The following is a 23,761-nucleotide window of genomic DNA, read 5'->3' as shown; positions in this document are numbered from 1 at the left end:
CACTTTTCAATAATGATAAATAGTCATTGTATTTACCTTCATTTTACAATTTTAGTAGATGAGTTCTATATGAGAGTTCCTGGGGTTTGAATAAGAATAGGCTGATAACCTTATATATTCAAATACTCAGGCCCCCATTGGTAGAACTTTTGGGGAAGGATTACAAGGAGTGGTCTTGCTGGAAGAACAGGCCATGCTTGCTTTTTGGAGGAATGTAGAAGAGTTTGTGGCAGTGGAGTAAGAAAGTTTTTGAATGCTGTAAGATGGGGTTATGGGCTGAGTAAAAGCTTGGAAGACAGTAGTGCTGAGAGAAACATGGAGTATAGAGGCCCCTAAAAAGACATTCCGGAGCAGAACAATATAATCAACTAAGACCATTATTTTGGCAAAGAATGTGAATGCTTTTGCCCATCTCCTAAGAATCTTCCTAAGGGTAAATTGAAAAATACTGGATTAATTTCTTGTCAGACATTACAAGACAGCCTTATATTGACTCTGTAGCATGATTATTAAAATCACTCTTTAACAGGTCTACAAAGAAAATGAGTAAGTGAGGCAAAACACACAGAAATGTATCATTAGAGCCAATGCTTATGTTGAAAGAGATAAGGAGACTAAAGGCTTGTTCTGAAGTGGAAAGCAGTGATATAAGAAATGGAGCTACAAGATTTAAAGTTTGCTTTGTTGGTGTTTAGTCTTGATTTGGTCCAGTATATCTTTTCTATGCCATTTATTTTTTTTCTTTTGGGTGGTAATGTATACTCTATTCACTGAACTTTCAAAGAACATGATTTACTTTTTCTTTCTTTATTTTGCAATTAAAATAATTGGGCTACAATTGGGTTACAATTAAGAATTTGACTTGGGTCTCAGAAAAGACTTTGGACTTCTAAACTGTTGAGCTTGAAAGACTGCAGGGACTTTTAAAGTTGGTCTGGATTAATTTTGCATTATTATATGGCTACAAGCCTATGGGGGCCAGGGAATAGAATGTGGTGTTTTGAATGAGAAAGCTTTCCAGAGGATCATCTATTTGAATACTTGGTCCCAAGTTGGTTTAACTGTTTGGGAAGTATTAGGAAGTATGGCCTTGTTGGAGATGTTTCACTAGGGTAATCTTTGAAGTTTCAAAACCTCTTGAGATTCTCATTGTACTTTCTTTTTGTCTCATAATTGTGGATTGAGATGAAAGCGCTCAACTACTGCTCCAGCACAATGCCTGCCTGCCTGTTGTCATGTTCCTTGCTATGGTGTTCATGGATTGTTTGTTTTTGTTTTTGTGTTTTTGAGAAAGGATCTCCCTGTGTGTAGCTGTGGCTGTCCTGGAATCACTCTGCAGACCAGGCTGGCCATGAACTCCACCTCCCTCGACCCCCTGAGTGTTGGGATAAAAAGTATGCATCACCACTGCCTGGCTGTGTTCATGGATTCTAATCCTCTAAAACTGTAAGATTCAAATTAAATTTTTTATAAGTTGATTTTTTTCATGGTGTTTTATCACAGCAATAGAAAATTAACTAAGGCAAAACTGTAGGGAATGTTCATTGATGCGACATATCCCACAGAATTAAAAACAGTAACAGTCCCATTGAGGAAGAGTTTTCTTCAAATACTAGTTTAGAGAAACAAAACTGTTTTCAGTCATTTAATTCCTGCCAGTTACCTTCAGGAATCCTTACAAATGTATAATAATAAGCATAATAATTACATTGCTGTATGTCCTCCAATAGGAAATGTTTTATGTCAATTAAGGAAGTAATGAACAATCAGAATTCTACATGTTTTGCCAAGTTTTTCCTTTTTAAAACATTATCAGTAGCTGATGAGTGATGTCTATCTGTAGATTTCATCATGATTTGCAAGTGGTGTCACAAAGGGTGCCATGAACCTGAGGGAGTACTGGCTCTAGATTGCCTCACAAATTGGAAGCATATTTGCTTGGGTATATTAAAAAATGTGGATGAGCTATTTTCTGTATAATACTCTCCTTTTAATATTACCTATCTAGTGCCTAGGGGTTCAATCCCAAGAACTACAATAATGTAGAGGAAATTATTTTTCTGTGTTATTTTAATGATGAACACATAATATTCCAACTTTGTAAGCCTAAACATATGGTGATGCTATACTTTCTTGTGAAAATGAAAAGCACCATTTGTGGGATGCTTAAGGACTGACTGACTGACAACATGAACTACATTATATTTTTGGCTGGTAAAAAGTGTTTATTTTTAATATCTATATATTTAATATATATTTCTGCTATGGTTTTTATATTAGTCTATTCTAGCTTTATACGAAATTTTGTCATTTTATCTATTCATAAGTGAGATTTTGAAGAGGTTATAAAGAGGTCCCAATGGCCCTAGACTATGGATAGTATTAAGTGTACTGTAAAGTAATGATTGTAACCTCCTTATATCTCTCTCTATATAACCTTCTGTCTTCTTGCCACGTTAAGATTAAAAACTCTTTTTTTCTAGAAAATGTGTCATACTAGATATTGTCTTAGAATCAGAATCTCCAAACAGTCTCATAGCCTGATACTGAACTTCCAAGTCTCCAGAACTATCAGTCTGCAATTTCTATTAATTATGAATTATTTAATTTCATATATCCTGTATTATAAGACAAAAACAATGGTCAATATTATGTTTTATTCATTTTTAGTCACCCATACACATCTTTACAATGACTATTTTATTTTTTGCCTTGATTTTTTTTTTTACAGTTTATTCATTCCTGATTAAAGGCCCCTCCTTCAATTGGTCCCAGTCCTAGCGTCTCTTCCTCTTTCCCTCATCCCTTTCCTCTAGTCCTCTAAATGGGGAAGTTATCCTCTGCCATCTGCCAATTACTTATCAAGACTCATCAGGACTGCCTAGATCCTCTTCCTCTGTGGCCTAGCAAGGCCACATCACTAGGGGCAAGTGATCAAAGATCAGGCAACCGTGTTCATGACAGAGATAATAGCTATTTTATAATATGCAGTCAATATATTTTTGTAAGCTAGTAAAACTTTGATTGATAAATGTAGTGGTAGACAAGTCAACACAGTAAAATAATTGCCAAGATATAACCAATAAAGTCCATTGTTATATCTGTATCTTACATTTTTATGAGACTAATGTGCTACATACTGCAGTAATGAGAATCCATAGGTATACTACATTTAAAAAAAAATTACTCTTAGGTCACCAGTAAAAGCATTTGTATTGCCATTCCAAGAATTGGTTTTACTCTGTTTTAGGGGTCTGTATATCTTGTAGATTCAGCATGAAAAATGTACTGGGCTTGAATATTTAAGAGGAATTCAGAAGGTAGATATTACAGAGCATCTTGAGCAAAACACTGTATGAAATCATTGTAAAATATAAAGTAGGATAATCTTAGAGCCCTCATAATAAGCATAGGTATAGCACAAATCTATTCTATATTCCTTGAAAGGCTATTCTAACTAGATTGAATAATCAAAGAACATTCTTAGACGACATAAGACTGAATCTACAACTGAACCCCAAATGAGATTTGAACGGGTAGAAAAATGTTGTGGTCATCAAACTAGAACCACATGACTAGAAAAACAAAGACTAAGATTCATAGTGTGGGAAAATAATGGAACAGTGAATCATGTGAAAGAATACATTTCTTGTTGCTTTTATCATAAAGACAAAAGTGCTTTAACAGGACTTGCCAAACAATGAATGATTTACTACTTGCATACTTCTCTAGTTCCATCTGTCACCTTTTCTCTCCTTGGTTCAACTTCACAGGGACTTCTGACTTCTTGGAATTACTTGCTTTTGCTTTCTACCTAGGAAATACTGATTTATCACTATGATCTAACTTTAAGGTATCTGCTTGTAGTTTAGAGGTACTATGCTCACCTAGCATCATAAACACCTAGGTTCTATTTCCATGGCTGGAAAAAAAAATTCTCAGTTTAGGTATTTTTTTCCCTGCAATTCAGACCAGTTTCTCAAGTAGCCCCAGCATATTAGCTCTTCTTGTGATAAGATCTTTCAAGACAGTTATCACAGTTGTCATTTTACACTTATTTGTGTAACTATTTCTCTGTCAAATCAGCTCTATAAGAGTAGGAATCACTTATTTTCATTAACTATTATATTCATAGGGTCAGAAATATGATAGGTTACTTATTAATAAATGAATGAAAATGCTGATTTTTTTTTTCTTTATGGAAAATGTATTGCAGCATTTCAACAGTGCATTACTATTTCATTTCAACATCTTGCTCTGCAGCTTCTTTCACCCTTTTTGCTCAGATACCAAAGAGAAGGGCATTGGCTCAGGCCATGCAAAGACTGGCATGTCTTGAAGTTCTTCTCTTCTGTGACGACTCTGGCTTTCTCCTTTTCATGGACATTCCAGAAGGGCATCACAGGTCCTGTTAGCTGGGTGGCCAATTTAAGCTCTTCAGCAGAACCATTCCTTTCTTCTGAGCAGAACTCTTCCTTGGAAAAAAGTATGAGCTTGGAACAATACTCCTTCAGAGGCTGCACATTGGCCGATAGTGATTCAAAGAATTTGTTTTGCCTCCTTGAGACCACAGAGATTCCAGTGCTGTGGATACCAGCCACCTGGAGTTCTTTCAGGCTTGAAGCCCTGTCAGCTTGGACCTTGTCATGGTATCTAAATGTACGGCACCTCACTATGGTCCTGATAGGACCGGAAACTGGATGAGGGGCAATAGGGTGCATTTTCGACTGCTGGGCCTTGTGTCTGTGAATCTTACATGCCAGTTGGTTGAACCAAGTGTCCACTCACCACTGCCAATCTTAGTGGAAGTGGGGAATCATGATCATGCCATTCTGGCTGGTCACCATAATTGCCTCCTGTGCAGGATAACAGTCAAGGAGAAAGCCAAAAATTTTGATGTTTTTAAACATCATATTAATGAAGGCCTTGAATGTAGACTTGGTAAGTATTCTTGTATTACAGCATCATACATTATTTAGTTCAGTACATGTGTGTTCATTATTCAAGAGTGTAATAGGTTTTGTACCAGGTGCAGAAGATACAAACATTGAGAAAAGTATTTGTCTATAATTCAAAATGGGGAAGATAGAAAAGGATAATAGTGTTTTCTTACAAGGTAAAATAATTAGTGCTAAGGTAGAAAGAAGTATTGAGAACTTTTGAACCATTGACTAATGGACTTCTAAAAATGATAGCAATGGTAAAGTGAGAGGTCATGGTTGGTACAACTACTATGTATATTAATATATATTATTATATTATAAATATATAAATATAATAATATATAATAATATATATTATAAATACAGTATTGGCCCATACTATATTTATAAGAAAAAAGTACAGAGCCAGAGACATACATAAGTCAGTCACCAAGCTTGCACAAGCTTAGTGACCTGATTTTGAACCACAAAACTCATATAGTAGACGGAGATAAAACAACTGCTTCAAGTTGTTCTCTGATAAGCCCACAAACTGTGATATATGCATCACTGCACACACACACACACACACAACTAATGTAAAAAATGCTAGAATAAGATGTTTGATATACCTCTCTGGCCTCTGCAAGAATGCAGTGGTGTGCACAGCCACACACACTTATGCTCAAAACATACTCTCTCTGTCTATACACAAGTCAAAACTGAGAAAGAGGATGCCATATAGTTGCATGGTAGAGCATCCTCTTATCATATGCAAGGGCATTGGTTCAATCTTTGGTGTTCATCCTGTCTTATAAGACAGAACGGGGGAAAAAAGTACATAAAAATGTATGTGTACTTTTCTGGGCTACTTTATTGGGTTCTTATATCTACCACCCTTCTCCACCCCAATTGCTTTTAACCCTCCAACACTATGTAGGTGTGAAAGAAGGTTAGAGGGAAAGGGGACATAGACCTTTTTAGATTACTTCTTGCCTATCAGGAGCAACAGGTTCCTAAGGGCAAATCCAATCTTTGTTGTTAGAATATCCATCAATTCAGCAAAACAACTATCCAGCAAAACAGCATCCAGCAAATGCAACAGCAAGTAAAATAAGTAGGGGCCAACATCAGAGGGGGCAGAAGTATGGGCAGCATTGCAGGAGTAGCAGCCAGTTGCCACAGGCCCTCTAGAGGCTCTCCCATTTAAACCCTCTACAGAGTTCCCAGAATTAAACTATCTGCAGCTGGCAAAATCATACCCCTCCTACAGTACAGGACAATCATAGTTAATGGCTGTGGATAATCTGAAGCAGCCCCATATTCCACACCTGGGGTTAAAACAAACACATATTTATATAACATAACTAGGTTTTTTTGAGAAACCAAAATTCTCACTACATAAAAAAAAAAGAGTAATAAAAACTTGTTCACAGAGTTGGAATAGATAAGCTAGGGTGATGAATTGAACAAGCCTCCTATGTCCCTTTCAAAGGGATTTCTGGAGATTATACAATTTACCTCATCACTTTTCTAAATTTTTCTTCAGCATGCTTGTGAACTACAATGAGCATCTGTTTTGCAGATATAACCTTGTCTCCAGACTCAGACAGGGATCTGTTCTCTAAATATATGGTTGTCAGGGATATGCTCAAGGAGGAGCTAGAGGACACGGTGTCTCCAAATTTTTTAAATCAATAGGTATGAAATTTCCTGCTGTTTATCCTATATTGTGTTAGGCATTATGAACAAAATGAGAGAAAGAAAACTGGCCATTTTGTAAGGGACGATTTTTGTGTCCTTTCCAATGGCTGCCATTCAATTCTTTTGTTCAGTTGGTTCAGGAAAGCAATGAGAAACATCCCTTTCTCCCTGTATTTACAATATAATTCATTCTCACACAGACAGAACATTGTAAGCCAAAAATGGAAGGGTTAAAAATTTAATATCCATGACTTCCCAAAACACATTGATTTATTTCCCAGGCCTTTCCTAAAATTAGCCATGGGGCTTGACTTTGACATAAGTATAGTAAATTACTACTTTAGAAAATGGTCTCTTGGGCAATTTTGCTTCTATTTCAAATGGTCATTCCTAATTACATATATGAAGAAAGAAAATGTATCTTTAGTTCAGATTTTTTTGCTTAGAATAAAAATAGTTATACTGCTTCAACCCATATATATTATATTGTCTCACAGTGAAGCTGTTTGTATCTTTCAGAAAAAAAAAAAAAAAAACTGGCAAAGGCAAAATGAAATAAAATCAAGCCAATGTTGATACTAAGCATGGACATAATCAATAAAACTCTTCTCAGATACTGAAGGTGAGCAACAAGGTAACTCCTATTGCTTTTTATAGAGAATCTCACTCAATCAACCAGGCTGGCTGGAAATTTCCATATTGTTTATGTTGACCTCACACAGCAATACTTCTGCTTCAGCCTCTGAAGAGCTGAGCTAGTCATGAGGTATCATGCCTAGATTCAAGGTTCCTTTTCACTGGAAAAACTGAAGACACATGGAAAGGGAAAGTTCCAGAGGTTGGAGAGTTGGGGATAATCTTGGCAAGAATGTGAAGTGAAAGGGCTTCTATTAAGGTTCTTCATCATATTCAGGTACATGACCCTCAACATCATTCCAATTGTACTTCCTACAGCTCATAAAGAAGACAAGGAGGAGGTTGGGGACTCTATAATTGATGATTCTATATTACCCTGAGTATGAAAGATGCAGTACAGAGCTTATCCAGTTGGGACATTGTTGAGATATCTTCAAGCTATTTAACATTACTGACAAGAGGAGACGTCTGAAGATGGAAAAGTGGGGAGGGGGTAATAAAGAGCAAGTGGGAGAAAGAAACATTGAAAGAAATTATAAAATGTTCTTCATTCATTCAAGAAACATTACTATCTTTTTATTGAGAGGCTGAGGAGAATTCCTGCATTCATGGATGGAGGAAAAGGAAAGGAGAAATTATGTACTTATAATCTTTTTTAAATATAATTTTTTCTTCACAATTTATTCATTTTATAACCTGACTGAAGTTCCCTCCCTCATTTCCCCCCAGTCCCACACTCCCTGCCTCATTTCCCCCACCCTTTTCCCCTAGTCCAGTGAAAGGTGGAGTTCTTCATTATTGCCGTCTGCCCATAGCTTGTTAAGTCTCATCAGGACTGCCTGGATCCTCTTCCTCTGTGGCCTGCTAAGGCGGCATCATCAGTGGCAAATGATGAAAGAGCAGTCAACTGAGTTCACAATAGAGGCAGTCCCTGATCCCCTCACTCAGAGATCCACATGGAGACTGAGCTGTCAATAAGCCACATCTGAGCAGGAGGTCTAGGTCCTGTCCATGCATGGTCCTTCATTGGTGTACCAGTCTCTGTAGGACGCCATCGGCACAGATCTTTTAGTTTTGTTGATCTAATTGTGGGCCTCCTGTCCCCTCTATGTTCCTCTACTGCCAAGGAGTAATTATAATCTTAAAAAACTTAAAATTGTTTTAAAAAAGATATTAAGAATATGCTATTTAAAAGTACTTTGCTCTGTACCATGTTTCTTTCTTCTTGCCTATCCTCTGAGATTTTATTTCATCAAGATCTCCTCTCCTGATATCTGTAAACTTTTGTGCTTCACTCAGTTTTTATCTTTCAGAATGCAAACATATATAGTATATAATATATATAGTTGATTTAAAAAAAGACAGATGTGACTCAATCATATGGCATCTCCCTTTACATCCTCCCATTTACAATTTGCATTTCACATTTTAAACTCCCCACTCACATTTACTCAATTTGCTATAATTCAGTCTACAAATCTTCTCCAAAACAGTGATTGTTCAGGGTATCAGTGAGTGAGACACTATTTCTTTCTTTTTATTTAACTATGGCACTTGACACTGCTTATTTTTGAAATGATGACCTTCTTGTGTCTCCATAATATCTCCTGCTTTGTAGCTACTTCTCAGACTCTGAAAATGTCTCTCTTAAATTTGGTTTCTCAAGAACACCATCTTTGAGCTTCATTTCAACCCTCAATAGTCTTCTGTATTGTTGCATCCATTCAATCCATCCCCAGGTAGCTTGCAGTTGGTTCCAAAATCTTTGCAGCTGTTACTGCTCTCCTGAGGTCTAAGCCCAAACACTCACCTTTTGAAAACATTTATACCTAATTACCTTATAGTAACCTTTTCTGGGGGGAGGTAGAGGAAAAGTATTCATTGATTATGTTTAAAAATCCTAACCAATATACTTAATTTAACACTGCAAGTTTAGATACTGACTATACTTTTTATTTTTTATTTTTATCATTTATTACAATTTATTCAATTTGTATCCTGGCTGTGTCCCCCTCCCTCTTCTCCCAATCCCACCCTCCCTCTTCTCCCCTTATGCCCCTCCCCTAGTCCACTGATCTTCCTCCCCTTCTAATTGGCCTATCAGGTCCCATCAGGACTGGTTGCATTCTGTGGTTCCTCTGTGGACTGGAAAGGCCACACTCTGAGGGGGAGGACATCAGAGAACCTGTCACTGAGTTCTTGCCAGAAAAAGCACCTGCTCCCCTTATTAGGGAAACCATTTGGAGATTGAATCTATGGGCTACATCTGAGCCGGGGTTTTAGATCCTCTCCATGCATTGTCCTTGGTTGGAGTATCAGTCTCTGCAGGGCCACCAGGGCTCAGTTTTTTTTTTTCTCTCTCTCTGTTGGTCTCCTTTGGAGCTCCTGTCCTATCCATGTCTTTCTATCTCCCCCTTCTTTCATAAGGTTACATAAACTCTGCCCAAAGTTTGGCTATGAGATTTCATCTTACACCTATCAGAATGGCTAAGATAAAAATCTCAAGTGACAACACATGTTGGAGAGGATGTAGAGAAATTGGCAGAAAACAAAGTTAACTCTTCTAACAATAGCATCCAGGAAATATCACAGAATAAATAATTGGTAGAAAATAGAGACAATCTCGCTGGCAACAATCAATGAGAATTGGTTGGAAAAATTCTCCCCAACAATCCAGATGTAGTTTAGAAAAACGGCAATTGTGATTACATACCTTAGCAAGAGGGTCACCTCGCCCCTATGAATTTTACCCCATCCTGAAACGTCAAGGCATGAACCCCATGCTTGCTCTCATGGAAATCCCCTGCATGTGGTTTTTCCCTTTAAAAACCCTGCTCAGCCAGAGCTCAGGGTCCCACTTCTCTACTGCTGCATCAGTGATACTTGGGTCCCAAGTTCGATCGCTCTCGCAATAAAACTCTCTTGCTTTTGCATCGAGTCGTCTCCTGGTGGTCTCTGAGGGTCTCGTGATCCTGGCATAACACCATCTCTCTTGTTTGCCATTCTGAATGATATTTAAGCATCCTCCATAGGGTTCCTTGTTGTTTAGCTTCTTTAGGTCTGTAGCTTTTAGTATGGCTATCCTATATTATACGGTTAATATCTCCTTATAAGTGAGTGTTTACCATGCCTGTCTTCATGTTTCTGGGTTACCTCACTCAGGATGATATTTTCTAGTTCCATCCATATGTCTGCAAATTTCAGGTTTTCTTTGTTTTTAGTAACTGAGTAGTATTCCATTGTGTAAATGTGCCACAATTTCTATAGCCATTCCTCTGTTGAAGGACATCTGGATTGTTTCCAGACTGTGGCTATTACAAATAAAGCTGCTATGAACATAGTTGAGCAAAATGTCCTTGTTGAATGATGGGGTATCTTTTGGGTATATGCCCAGGAGTGGTATAGCTGGATCATGAGGTAGTGCTATTACCAATTTTCTGAGAAAGTACCAGATTGATTTTCAAACTGACTGAACAAGTTTGTCCACCCACAAGCAACGGAGGAGGGTTCCCCTTTTTCCACATCCTCTCCAGCATGTGTTGTCACTTGAAAATTTGATCTTAGCCATTCTGATGGGTGTAAGGTGAAATATCAGGCTCATTTTGATTTGCATTTCTCTGATGACTAAGGATATTGAGCATTTTTTAAGTGTTTCTCTGCCATTCTATATCCCTCTGTTGAGAATTCTCTGTTTAGTTCTGTACCCCAATTTGGATTAGTTGGTTTGTTGGTGTATAATTTCTTGATTTTTTTTTAATGTATTCTGGATATTAACCCCTTATCGGATGTAGTGTTCATGACGATCTTTTTCCAGTATGTTGGCTATTGTTTTGCTCACTTGATAGTGTCCTTTGCTTTACAGAAGCTTTCCAGTTTCATGAGGTCTCATTTATTGATTATTTATTTTAGAGCTTGTACTGTTGATATTCTGTTCAGGAAGTTGTCTCCTGTGCCAATGACTTCAAGGCTCTTCCCCACTTTTCCTTTCTACAGATTTAGTGTGTCTGGTTTTATGTTGAGTTCTTTGATCCACTTGGACTTTAATTTTGTGCAGGGTGATAGATATGGGTTTATTTGCATTTTTCAACACGTGGACATCCAGTTATACCAGCACCATTTGTTGAAGGTGCTATGATTTTTCCATTGTATTATTTTGGCATATTAGTCAAAAATCAAAATCAGGTATCCATAGGTGTGTGGGTTTATTTCTGGGTCTTCTATTTAATTCCATTGATCCACCATTCTGTTTCTATGCCAGTACCATGCAGTTTTTATTACTGTTGCTCTATAGTACAGCTTGACATCAAGAATGGAGATAACTCCAGAAGATATTGTACAGCACTGTTTTAGCTATTCTGGACTTTTGTTATTCCAGATGAAGTTTAGAATTTTTTTTCAAGTTCTGTAAAGAATTGTGATAGTAATTTGATGGGAATTGCATTGAATCTGTAGATTACTTTTGGTAAGATGGCCATTTTTTACTATATTAATCCTACCGAGCCATTAGCATCTTCCATCTTCTGATATCTTCTATTTCTTCCTTCAGAGACTTGATGTTTTTTAAGTACAAGTCTTTGACTTGCTTAGTTAGAGTTACACCAAGGTACCTTATGTTTTCTGTGCCTATTGTGAAGGGTTTTGTTTCACTAATTTCTTTCTCGGCCCTTTTGTCTTTTGTATCCAGGAGGGCTTCCGATTTTTTTTTTTTTTTTTTTTTTTTTTTTTTTTTTTTTTAGTTAATTTTGTATCCAGCCACTTTGCTAAAGGTGTTTTTCAGCTGTTGGATTTCCCTGGTAGAATTTTGGAGGTCTCTCAAGTATACTATCATATCATCTGCAAATAGTGATACTTTGACTTCTTCCTTTCAGATTTGTATCCCCTTGATCTGCTTTAGTTGTGTTATTGCTCTAACTAGTACATCAAGTACTATGTTGAATAAATATGGAGAGACTGGGCAGCCTTGCCTTGTCCCTGATCTCAGTAGGACTGATTTAAGTTTCTATATGTTTACTTTAATGTTGACTATAGGCTTGTTCTTTATTCCCTTTACTATGTTTAGGTAAGTGACTTTTGTCCCTGATTTCTCCTGGACTTTAAACATAAATGAATGTTGGAGGTTTTAAATAATTTTTCATCATCTAAGTAGACGATCATGTATTTTTTTTTCTTTCAGTTTGTTTATATGGTGGATTATTAATAAATTTCTATATATTGAACTATTCCCGCGTATCTGGGATGAAGCCTAATTGGGCATAGTGGATGATATCTTTGATGTTATTGGATTTGTTTTGCAAGTATTTTTGTCAATGTTCATTAGGGAAATTGATCTCAAATTCTCTTTCTTTGTCAGGTATTTGTATGGCTTAAGGATCAAGGTGACTGTGGCTTCATAGAATGACTTTAGTAATGTTCATTCTGTTTCTATTTTGTGCAGTAGTTTGAAAAGTACTGGAGTTAGCTCTTCTTTAAAGTTCTGGTAGAATTCTGCATTGAAACCACCTGACCCTGGGCCTTTCTATTGGTGAGAATTTAATGAGTGCTTCTACTTCCTGAGGGGATATAGGACTGTTTGATTTATTTACTTTATCTTTTTTAAATATTACTCACAGGTCATTCACTTCTTTCCCAGCCGTAGCCCACTGGCTCTTTCTCTTCCAATTCCACCCTCTCTCCCTCATCTCCTCCCTACATCCTTCCAAGTTCACTGATAGGGGAGGACCTCCTCCCCTACCATCTGACCCTAGCTTATCAGGTATCTTCGGGACTGGCTGCAATATCCTTATCTGTGGCCTAGCAAGGATATTCCTCCCTTGAGGGGGGGGGGGAGACTCAATGAGCCAGTCGTTGAGTTCATTCAGAAATAGTCCTTGTCCCTCTTACTAGAGAACCACTTCTTTCATATGATTCCCTACACTCTGCCTAAGGTTTGCTTATGAGTCTCAGCATCTGCTTTGATAAACTGCTATGTAGAGTCTTTTAGAGGCCTTCTGTGGTAGGCTCCTGTCCTGTTACTTTTTTCACCTGCATCCAATGTCCATCTCATTTATCTTTCTAAGTGAGGAATGATGATCTTACCCAGGGTACTCCTTCTTGTTTAGCTTCCTTATGTGTACAGATTTTAGTGTGTCAATCCTATCTTATAGGTCTAGTACCCACATATAAGTGAGTATACACCGTGTGTGTCTTTCTGCTCCTGGGATACCTCACTCTGGATGATCTTTTCTATATCCCACCATTTGCCTGCAATTTTCATGATTTCCTTGTTTTTAATTGCCGAGTAGTGTAAATGTGTAAATGTCCCACAATTTCTTTATCCATTTTTCAGTTCATGGCCACCTGGGTTGTTTCCAGGTTCTGGCTATTACAAATAAAGCTGCTACAAACATGGTTGAGCAAATGTCCTTATTGTATATTTGAGCATCTTTCGGATATATGCCTAGGAGTTGTATAGCTTGATTTTGAGGAAGCGGTATTCCTGATTGTGTGAGAAAGCGCCAGATTGATTTCCAAAGTGGTTGTAAAAGTTTCCATTCCTATCAGCAATGGAGGAGGGTTCCCCTTTCTCCACAATCTCTCCAGCATGTGTTGTCACTTGAGTTTTTGATTTTAACAATTCTGATGGGCATAAAGGTGAAATCTCAGGGTCATTTTGATTTGCATCTCTCTGATGGCTAAGGACGTTGAGCATCTCTTTAAGTGTTTCTCTGTCATTCTATATTCATCTACAGAGAATTCTTTGTTTAGCTCTGTAGCCCATTTTTTAATAGGATTGCTTGAATTATTGCCTTTTAAATTCTTTAGTTCTTTATATATTCTGGATATTAGCTGCTGTCAGATGTAGGGTTGGAGAAGATACTTTCACAATCTGTAGGCTGTCATTTGTTCTGACAACAGTGTCCTTTGCTTTACACAAGCATTTCAGTTTCATGAGGTCCCATTTATTGATAGTTGCTCTTAGAGGCTGTGCTGTTGGTGCTCTATTCAGGAAGTTGTCTCCTGTGCCAATGAGTTCTAGGCTCTTCCTCATTTTTTCTTCTAACCGATTTAGTGTATCTGGTTTTATATTGAAGTCTTTGATCCACTTGAACTTTAGTTTTGTGTAGGGTGATGAATATGGATCTATTTTCATTTTTCTGCATGTAGACATCAAGTTGGACCAGCACCATTTGTTGAAAATGCTGTTTTTTTTCCACTGAATGGTTTTAGCTTCTTTGTCAAAAATCAAGTATCCATAGGTGTGTGTGTTTATTTCTGGATCTTCTATTTGGTTCCATTGATCCACCTTTCTGTTTCTATGCCAATACCATGCATTTTTTATTACTATTGCTGTGTGGTACAGCTTGAGATCAGGGATGGAGTTAGCTCCAGATTATCTGTTGTTGTACAGGATAGTTTTGGAAATTCTGGGTTTTTTGTTGTTGTTGTTTCTCCATATAAAGTTAAGAATTTTTCTTTCAAGGTATGTGAAGAATTGTGTTGGTATTTTGGTAGGAATTGCATTGAAACTGTAGATTGTTTTTGGCAGAATGACCATTTTCACTATATTAATCCTACCAATCCATGAACATAGGAGATCTTTCCATCTTCTGATGTTTTCCTCCATTTCTTTCTTCAGAGACTTGAAGGTTTTTTCAAACAGGTCTTTCACCTGCTTGGTTAGAGCCACCCCAAGGTACTTTATGTTATTAGTGGCTATTGTAGACGGTGTTGTTTCCCTGATTTCTTTTTCGGCCCTTGTTGTCTTGATTTTTTTTTTTTTTTTTTTTTTTTTTTTTAGTTAATTTTGTATCCAGCCACTTTGCTGAAGGATTTTATCAGCTGAAGGAATTCTCTGGTTAAATTTTTGGTGTCACTCATGTATACTGTCATATCATCTGCAAATAGTGATACTTTGACTTTCTCCTTTCTGATTTGTAGCCCCTTGATCTCCTTTAGTTGTCTTATTGCTCTCGCTAGGACTTCAAATATTATGTTGAAGAGATACAGAGAGAGTGGGTTATTGCTCTCGCTAGGACTTCAAATATTATGTTGAAGAGATACAGAGAGAGTGGGTAGTCTTCCCTTGTACCTGATTTTAGTGAGATTGATTTAAGTTTCTCTCAATTTAGTTTGATGTAGGTTATAGGGCTGCTGTGTATTTTCTTCACTATATTTATGTATGTGCCTTGTATCCCTGATATCTCCAATGGGTGTTGGATTTTGTCAAATGCTTTTTTGGCATCTAAGGAGATTATCATGTGGTTTTTCTCCTTCAGTTTGCTTATGTGGTGGATTACATTAATGGATTTCTGTATATTTAACCACCCTTGCATGCCGGGGATGATGCCTAGTTGGTCATGGTGGATGAAATCTTTTTGTGTTTTTTGATTCAGTTTGCACGAATGAATTTTATTTTATTTTGTCATATCAAAGTTTATAAGGGAGCTAGGTCTGAAGTTCTCTATTTTTTGTTGGGTCTTTGTGTGGTTTAGGTATCAAGGTGACTGTGGCTTCATAAAATGAGTTTGGTAATGTTCCTTCTGTTTCTATTTGTGGAATAATTTGAAGAGAATTGGAGTTAGCACTTCTTTGAAGGTCTGGTAGAGTTCTACCGTGAAACTATTTAACCATTTAGCCCAGAGGTTCTTTTGGAAGGGAGGCTGTTGATGACTGCTTCAATTTCCCTGGGAGATATAGGGCTGTTCAACCTTTCTACCTGATCTTGGCTTAATTTTGGTAGATGGAATCTATCAAGAAAATTGTCCATTTCTTTTGGATGTTCTAATTTTGTGGCATATAGGCTTTTGTAGTTAGACCTAATCATTATTTGGATTTCCTTAGTATCTGTTGTTATGTCACCCTTTTCATTTCTGATTTTGCTGTTTGGATAGTTTCTCTCTGACTTTTAGTTAGTTTGGCTAAAGGTTTGTCTATCTTTCTGATTTTCTCAAAGGACCAGCTCTTGGTTTCTTTGATTCTTTGAATAGTTTTATTTGTTTCTAATTGATTGATTTCAGCCGAGAGTTTAATTATTCCCAGCCGTCTGCTTCTCTTTGGTGTCTCTGCTTCTTTTTTTTTTCTAGGGCTTTCAGTTGGGCCATTAAGCTGCTTGTATGAAATGTTACAATTTTTTTCTTGAAAGTACTTAGTGCTATGAATTTTCCTCTGAGCACTGCTTTCATTGCGTCCCATAAATTAGGGTATGCTGTACCTTCATTTTCATTGAATTATAGAAGACTTTAATTTCTTTATTTCATCCTTAAGTCAGCTGTCATTGATTATCAAGTTTTTAAGTTTCCATGCGCGTGTAGGCTTTTTGCTTTTTCCATTGTTGTTGAGGTCCAGCTTTAGTCCATGGTGGTCAGATTATTATTACAGGGGATTATTTTAATCTTCTTGTATCTGTTGAGGCTTGCTTTGTGACCAACTATATGGTCTATTTTGGAAAAGGTTCCATGAGGTGCTAAAAAGAATGTATACTCTTTTGAGTTTGGGTGAAAAGTTCTGTAGAAATCTATTAGGTCCATTTGAATTAGGGCCTTTGTAAGTGCCTTTATTTCCCCATTTGGCTTCTGTCCAGATGATCTGTCCCTTGGTGATAGTGGGGTGTTGAAGTCTCCCACTATTAACATGTTGGGATCAATGTGTGATTTAAGCTTTAATAATGTTTCATTTACAAATGTAGGTACTCTTGTATTTAGTGCATAGATGTTCAGAATTGTGATGTCCTCTTGGTGAATTTTGCCTTTGATGAGGATGTAGTGCCCCTCCTTATCTTTTTTTGATTAATTTTGGTTGAAAGTCTATTTTATTAGATATTAGGATCACTACCCTTGCTTGTTTTCTGGGTCCATTTGCCTGAAAAATGTTTTTCCAGCCCTTTAATCTGAGGTAGTGTTTATCTTTTTTGCATAGGTGTATTTATTGGATGCAGCAGAATGTTGGATCCTGTTTCCATACCCATTCTGTTAGTCTGTGTCTTTTTATTGGAGAGTTGAGTCCATTGATGTTGATAGATAATAGTGACCATTTAACATTAGTTCTTTTATTGTGGACTTGGTGGTGTTACTGTGATTCATTGCTTGTTTTCTTTTAATTTTAGTTGGGAAATTATCTGTATCCGTTGTTTTCTTGGGTGTAGTTATTTTTGTTGGATTGGAATTTCCCTTCTAGCATCTTCTGTAGGACTGGTTTACTGTTTAGACATTGCTTAAATTTAGTTTTGTCATAGAATATTTTGTTTTCTCCATCTATGTTGATTGAAAGCTTTTTAGGGTATAGTAGTCTGGGTTGGCATCTGTGGTCCCTTAAAGCCTGCATGATATCTACACAGGCCCTTCTGGCTTTCGTAGTTTCTGATGAGAAGTCCAGTGTGATTCTGATAGGTCTACCTTTATGTTACTTGGCCTTTTTCCCTTGCTGCTTTTAATATCTTTTCTTTGTTCTGTAGATTAAGTGTTTTGACTATGGTGTGACATGAGAAGTTTCTTTTCTGGTCTAGTCTATTTGGTGTTCTGTAGGCCTCTTGTGTTTGTGGACATCTTTCTTTAAGTTGGGGAAATTTTCTTCAATGATTTTCTTGAAAATATTTTCTGGACCTTGGAGTCTGGAATCTTCTTTTTCATCAATTCCTATTATTCTTAGATTTTGCCTTTTCATTGCGTCCTTTATTTCTTGGATATTTTGTGTTTGGAATTTTTCTGATTTTACTTTTTCTTTGAGGCAAGTATCAATTTCTGTGAGTGTATCTTAAGCACCAGAGATTCTCTCTTCCATCTCTTGTATTCTATTGGTGATGCTTACTTTTGTGGTTCCTTCTCTTTTCTCTAAGTTCTCTAGCTCCAGGGTTTTCTCAGTTTGTGTTTTCTTTATTGATTCTAATTCTGTTTTTCATGGCTTGCACCATTTCCTTCATCTGTTTGAATGTGGATTCCTTTGTCTCCAAGTTTGTCTCTATTTTTTTGTTTGTTTCTTCTCTATATGCCACTAGTTGTGCCTCTACTTGTGCTTCCATTTGTTTGGCTAAATTTGCCTGTGTTTCTTTGAGAGCTTCTTTCATGTCCTCTTTCTTTGCCTCCACTTGGGTGGCCAATTCTTTGAGAAATTTGTTTCCTCTTTAACTGTTTGTATTTGTCTGGCTATTTCTCTGAGAGAATTGTTTGTTTCCTCTTTATGTGCCTCTAATAACTGGATAAGCATAGCTTTAAGTCATTTTCTTGTGTTTCTGATGAGTTGGAGTATCCATCAATTTGGAGGGTTGCTGGTGAATCCATGATGTCTTGATTTACGTTGGATGTGTTCTTTCACTGACCCCTGGCCATTTGGTTATCTGTAGCATTCACTGTTTGTTCCTGAATTCTGTAGATCAGACTGGTCTTTCTCTGGTATTTACCTTATCTTGATTCAGCTTTGTTAAGTGGAATCTATCAAGAAAATTGTACATTTCGTTTAGATTTTCAAATTTTTGTGGCATATATGCTTTTGAAGTAATACCTAATGATTGTTTGTATTTCCTTGGTGTCTGTTGCTATGACCCCTTTTCATTTCTGATTTTGTTGATTTGGATACTGCCTCTCTTCCTTTTACTTAGGTTGGCTAAGGGTTTGTCTATCTTGCTCATTTTCTCAAAGAATGAGCTCTTGATTTCATTGTTTCTTTGAATTATTCCTTTTGTTTCTAGTTTATTGATTTCAGCCCTGATTTTGATTATTTCCAACCTTCTATTCCATTTTGGTGTGTCTGACTTTTTTCCCCCTAGCGCTTTCAGGAGATCCATTATGCTGCTTTTTTGAGATGTCTTCATATATATATATATATATATATATATATATATATAGTATTAAAGGAACCAAATTGTTCCTAAGTATCTCAATATGATAATTCAATGTGGCTACTATATTAAATACTTTAAGTAAACCATTTAAAAATCATTATATAACTCAAAAACTAAAAGCAAAAGCAAAAACAAACAACTCCCTTTAAAAATACACAAAAAATACAAAATGAAACTAAAACCCTTCATTTTGAATGTTGATATCTACCTTTACTGAAGTTGATAAGGACCAATCTTCATTAATTGTATCATTTGATATGTAGTGTTTGCTTTTAAACCTCTATAAACATTTACTCTGGTAATTTGATGTGAGAATGAGGATTGCTTAAGCAGGAACATGGCTTATAAGCAAAATGCTTGTTTTTCTTATGTGCTTTCAGGAGTGAGTCTGACTTGTAAGCTAGTAATGCTAGCTGTCTCTTTTTATAAGGTAGCAATCTGAGGTACTCAGCAATAATGGTTATTTATAAGAAAAATGCATAGTGTGATATAAAATAGCAGTAAGACTCGTCTAATTCCATGCAGAAGGGTAATTTATGTGTTCCTTCTCTTAAAAAAAAAAGATAGAATAGACTAATGCCCAGCATATCTCCATGCATGGGAAAAATAAATTGTGAAGCTGAGTAGTAACACATTAGTTATCCTTTCTTCATGGAATTAGATGTGTTTCTTGTATGTAACAGATTGTTAGGTCTTGTTTATGCATCCATTCTGTTAGTCTGTGTCTTTTTATTGGATAGAAGAGTCCATTGATGTTAAAAGAAATTAATGATGAGTGACTGTTAGATACTTATATTTTGATGTTGGTTGTGGTAGTGTGTTTGTGTCCTTAACTAATTTTAGTTTTTCTTTAGTGTGGTTCTTTATTTCCTGTGTTTTCCTGGGTGTAGTTAGCTTTCTTGGGCTGTATTTTTCCTTCTAGTATCTTCTGTAAGTCTGGATTTGTGGGTAGGTACTCTTTAAATTTGTTTTTGTTGTTGAATATATTGTTTTACACATCTATGTTGTTTGAGAGTTTTCTTGGATATAGTAGTCTGGGCTGAAATCTGTGTTTCCTTAGGGTTTACATGATATCTGTCGAGGCTCTTCTGGCTTTGATACTCTCAGAGGAGAAGTTAGGTGTGCTTCTCATGGGTTTGCCATTATATGCTACTTGGCTTTTTTCTTTTGCAGCTTTTAGTATTTTTTTTCTTTTTTTCATATATTTACTGTTTTGATTATTACACAGAGGTAGGATTTTCTTTTCTGGTCCAATCTATTAGATCAGAAATTAAAAATATTAACCAAAAAACCCTAAAAAATTAGACCTCGCTTTTAAAATGTGGAAATTTTCTTCTATGCTTTTGTTGAAAATATTTTCCGGGCCTTGGAGACAGGAAACTTCTTTTTCCTCTATTCCTATTAGTCTTAGGTTTTGTGTTTTCTTATTGTCCTTGATTTCTTGGATGGTTTGTGTCAGGAAATTTTTAGATTTAACATTTTCTTTGACAGATATGTTGATTTCTTCCCTTGTATCTTCTACACCTGAGATTTTTTCATCCGTTGTTATGCCCAGATCTCGAGACTCCCAAGAGACCACCAGGAGCATAAGTCTGATGCAAACACACAAGAGTCTTTATTCAAGCTCAAGCAAGGGCCATCAATTGTCCATGAAGCAGCAGTTCAGAAAGAACATCCTGAGCCTCAGGAGGGCAGAATTTTTAAAGGGGGAAAACCACAAGCGTGGAATTTCAAGCCTTGGTGTTACAGGATTGGGTGAATAAGCTGATTGGTTCAGGCCAGTTGGCAAAACCGAAAGGGGAAACATGATATGTAAAGAAAACATTTTGATCTGTGCAAGTGAGTGTACTTTTATTTCATTGGTTATCCCCAGGTGCATGGCCTAATTATTCTTGTGAAGTTCCTCCTGTGGTCCTATCTGATCTTGAGAAGTTCTTCCTGTGATTTATCGCTTGCTAAGTTCCTAGAACTGAATTGGGGGCACTTGGGTCAACTAAAGGACAGGGCCATTCAAAATGGTGTCCGAAAAACAAGATGGTGTTAGTTCTGCTCTTACTCTCTCACTATCTCTTGTAACCTGTTGGAACTCTGTAGTTCCTGTTTTCTTCCTAAGTTCTCCCTCTCCATGATTTCCTAAGTTTGTATTTCCTTTAATTTTTTTTCCATTTCTATCTTCAGATCTTGAACTGTTGTCTTGATTTCCTTTACTTGTACTTTTCCTGCATTTCTTTCAATTCTTTCACCTGTTTGTTTGAACTTTCCTCTTTTTCTGTTATTTCTTTTAATGATGTAATTATTTCCTCTCTAAAGGCCACAAACTGGCTGTATCTTCCTGTATTTCTTTAAGGATGGCCATAATCTGTTTGACTTTATCTTCCTGTATTTTTTCCAGATTTTGTTTGTTTCCTCCATTATCCTTTCCATAAGCATGGGTGTAAGGTCATCTTCTAGAATTTCACTTATGTTAGGGTGTCCAGGGCTACTTGTTACTGGACAACTGGGTTCTGGAGATGCCATGTTACTTTGGCTTTTGTTGATTGTGGATTTTTTTTTTTTTTTTTTTGCTGGCCTCTACCTATCTGGCTGTCTCAGGGGTTGGCTCTTAGATTCTGTTACCTGCTGGTGTCTGTGGAATCCCATGGCAGGAAGATGGTTGTTTCTGATGAAGCCCTCCTCAACTTTTTGGTAAGGTCCCCAAATGGCGGGTGCTTCTCAGACAATTACCACAGCTCTCCTCTGGTATATGATCCTGTGGGCTAACTGGGCTCCTTGGGAGCCCACAGGCTCTCCTTTCACAGGGAAAAGTCCTGGAGACAGTTGCCCTGTCACTGGCTTTCTTGCTCTAAATTTAGTGAGCTGCTCCTGCTTATACACTGTGTTTGCTGGACTCAGCTGTCTTGAAGAACCAGAGAGCCCCAGGGTTTGTTTGGTGTCAGTAGGGAGACAGGTTTATATTTGGAGTAGCGTCTGGGGGTCGATCCTGTAGGTCCTAGGCATCTGTAGGTATGACGTCGGAGCTCCTGTGCTCCAGTACCCAAGCGAAAATCAGTGGCGGGTGAACTCACACAAGGTGTGTGCCTGGAGCCCAAAGCCCAGAAGTCTGCAGGAACTCAAAAACTTTTCCAGGGATTATCTGGGTGTTTTGTGGCCAGACATGATATTTCTCTCACCATGGGATTTCCTTCCAACATGCAGACCCAGCTTTTGGTGTTTGGAGGTCCACAGTTCAGTCTGAGATGATAAGAAGAGAATGCAGGCTCAGGTGTGTGGCTCAGTGCTGGTGACTGAATGCTGCAGGAACCCGGGAACTTTTCTGGGGTGGTTGGCTGGGTGCCCTGAGGTCTGACCTGATGTTTCCCTCACAGTGGAGTTTCCTAATAGGAAAACACAGTCTCTGGTGTTTTGGGGTTCGCAGTTCTGTCTGGGAAGTTGAGTATCTTGTGCAGGCAAGTGGCTCTGGGCTGGGGACTGAGTGCTTAACAGAGCCAAGGACATTTTCCAGGGTGTTGGCTGGGTGACCTGAGGTCAGTCTGACCTGATTGCTTCCTTCACAATTTTGGAATTTTCTCGTGACTGAAAAACCCAGTCTTTGGTGTTGTAGGGCCCACATTTCAGTGTTGGATGGTGATAAGAGCAGCAGGTGTGTGGCTCTGGGCTGGTGACTGAACACCTGCCAGGACTTGGAAATTTTTCTAGGGTTTAGCTAATGACCTGAGATTGGACCTGATTGCTTCTCACACCATGAGGTTTCCTTTCACCTGGCCAAAACAATAGCTGGTGTTTTAGGGCCCACAATTAGATTTCTTGGTTGATGTGCAGTCATTGCTATCCTACTTGTCAGACACAGTGTGCTCTTGGCGCCGCCATCTTTGAACCCTCTCTACTTACTTATAATCAAGTGGATATCATTTATTTATTCATTAATCAAACATCCACTTATTATTTTTTGTCTTTAAGATGGGATAAAATGAAGAAAATGTCTGTAAAATGCCTTATGTACTATAACATAAAAGATCATTGTGTAATTAATAACAGTGACTCCAAAAGTCTTTATTTCACCATGAATTAGCTTTACTTATTGATATTCACAAATTAAGTTTTGTGTAAATTTTTTTTTGTAAGTAACTAGAACTTGTGAAGTAGTTTGCATTCCTTTTGGTTATTTGGATAGAACTTATATGTCCAAGATGATACTTCTGCCATAAAAGTACCAGTGAGAAAATTTATATCATTTATTACCTAACTCTGTCCAGGCATTTGACAAAAAAATTTAAGGAATAAAATTTAGTTAATGAAAGACATATAAAATGGTTTTCTATATTTAATGCACTAAATTTACATAAGTTATATTAAAATATGTTAAGACAGTGTTATGCCATGAAGCAATCTTTATGTGATTTACTTTAAAATAAAACAACAATATATGAAACTTTCATTGAATTTGACAAGGATTATATATGCAACATAATAATTTGTACTACTAATTTAGCATATTAATAAAAGTTATCTCAGGCCTCCCTTTATAAGGCATTTACAAAAAAATGACTACATATAATTCTAGTTGATAAGGGAAATCTTGTTGTATTGTCACATTCCATAGGTCTTAGAAAAAATAACAACAACAATAATATGTTGTTTGAATCCAAAACTATGATGAAACTTATATTTTAATGGGTGGAAGGAGAGA

The 23,761-nt window shown here is 37.0% G+C and overlaps 1 protein-coding gene and 1 pseudogene across 1 annotated transcript in view; both read right to left on the bottom strand.

The window, feature by feature from the left end:
* Positions 1 to 23,761, bottom strand: part of Il1rapl2 (interleukin 1 receptor accessory protein like 2) — a 768,417-nt gene that overhangs the window by 471,669 nt on the left and 272,987 nt on the right. The window lies entirely within an intron of this gene.
* On the bottom strand, positions 4,235 to 4,847 carry LOC110542481 (large ribosomal subunit protein eL13-like; annotated as a pseudogene).

Source organism: Meriones unguiculatus, chromosome X, assembly GCF_030254825.1.
Source record: "Meriones unguiculatus strain TT.TT164.6M chromosome X, Bangor_MerUng_6.1, whole genome shotgun sequence".
In the NCBI taxonomy this organism is placed as follows: domain Eukaryota; kingdom Metazoa; phylum Chordata; class Mammalia; order Rodentia; family Muridae; genus Meriones; species Meriones unguiculatus.
The sequence above is the reverse complement of the archived record's forward strand: the minus strand, read 5'-3'. Positions and strand labels throughout refer to the sequence as shown.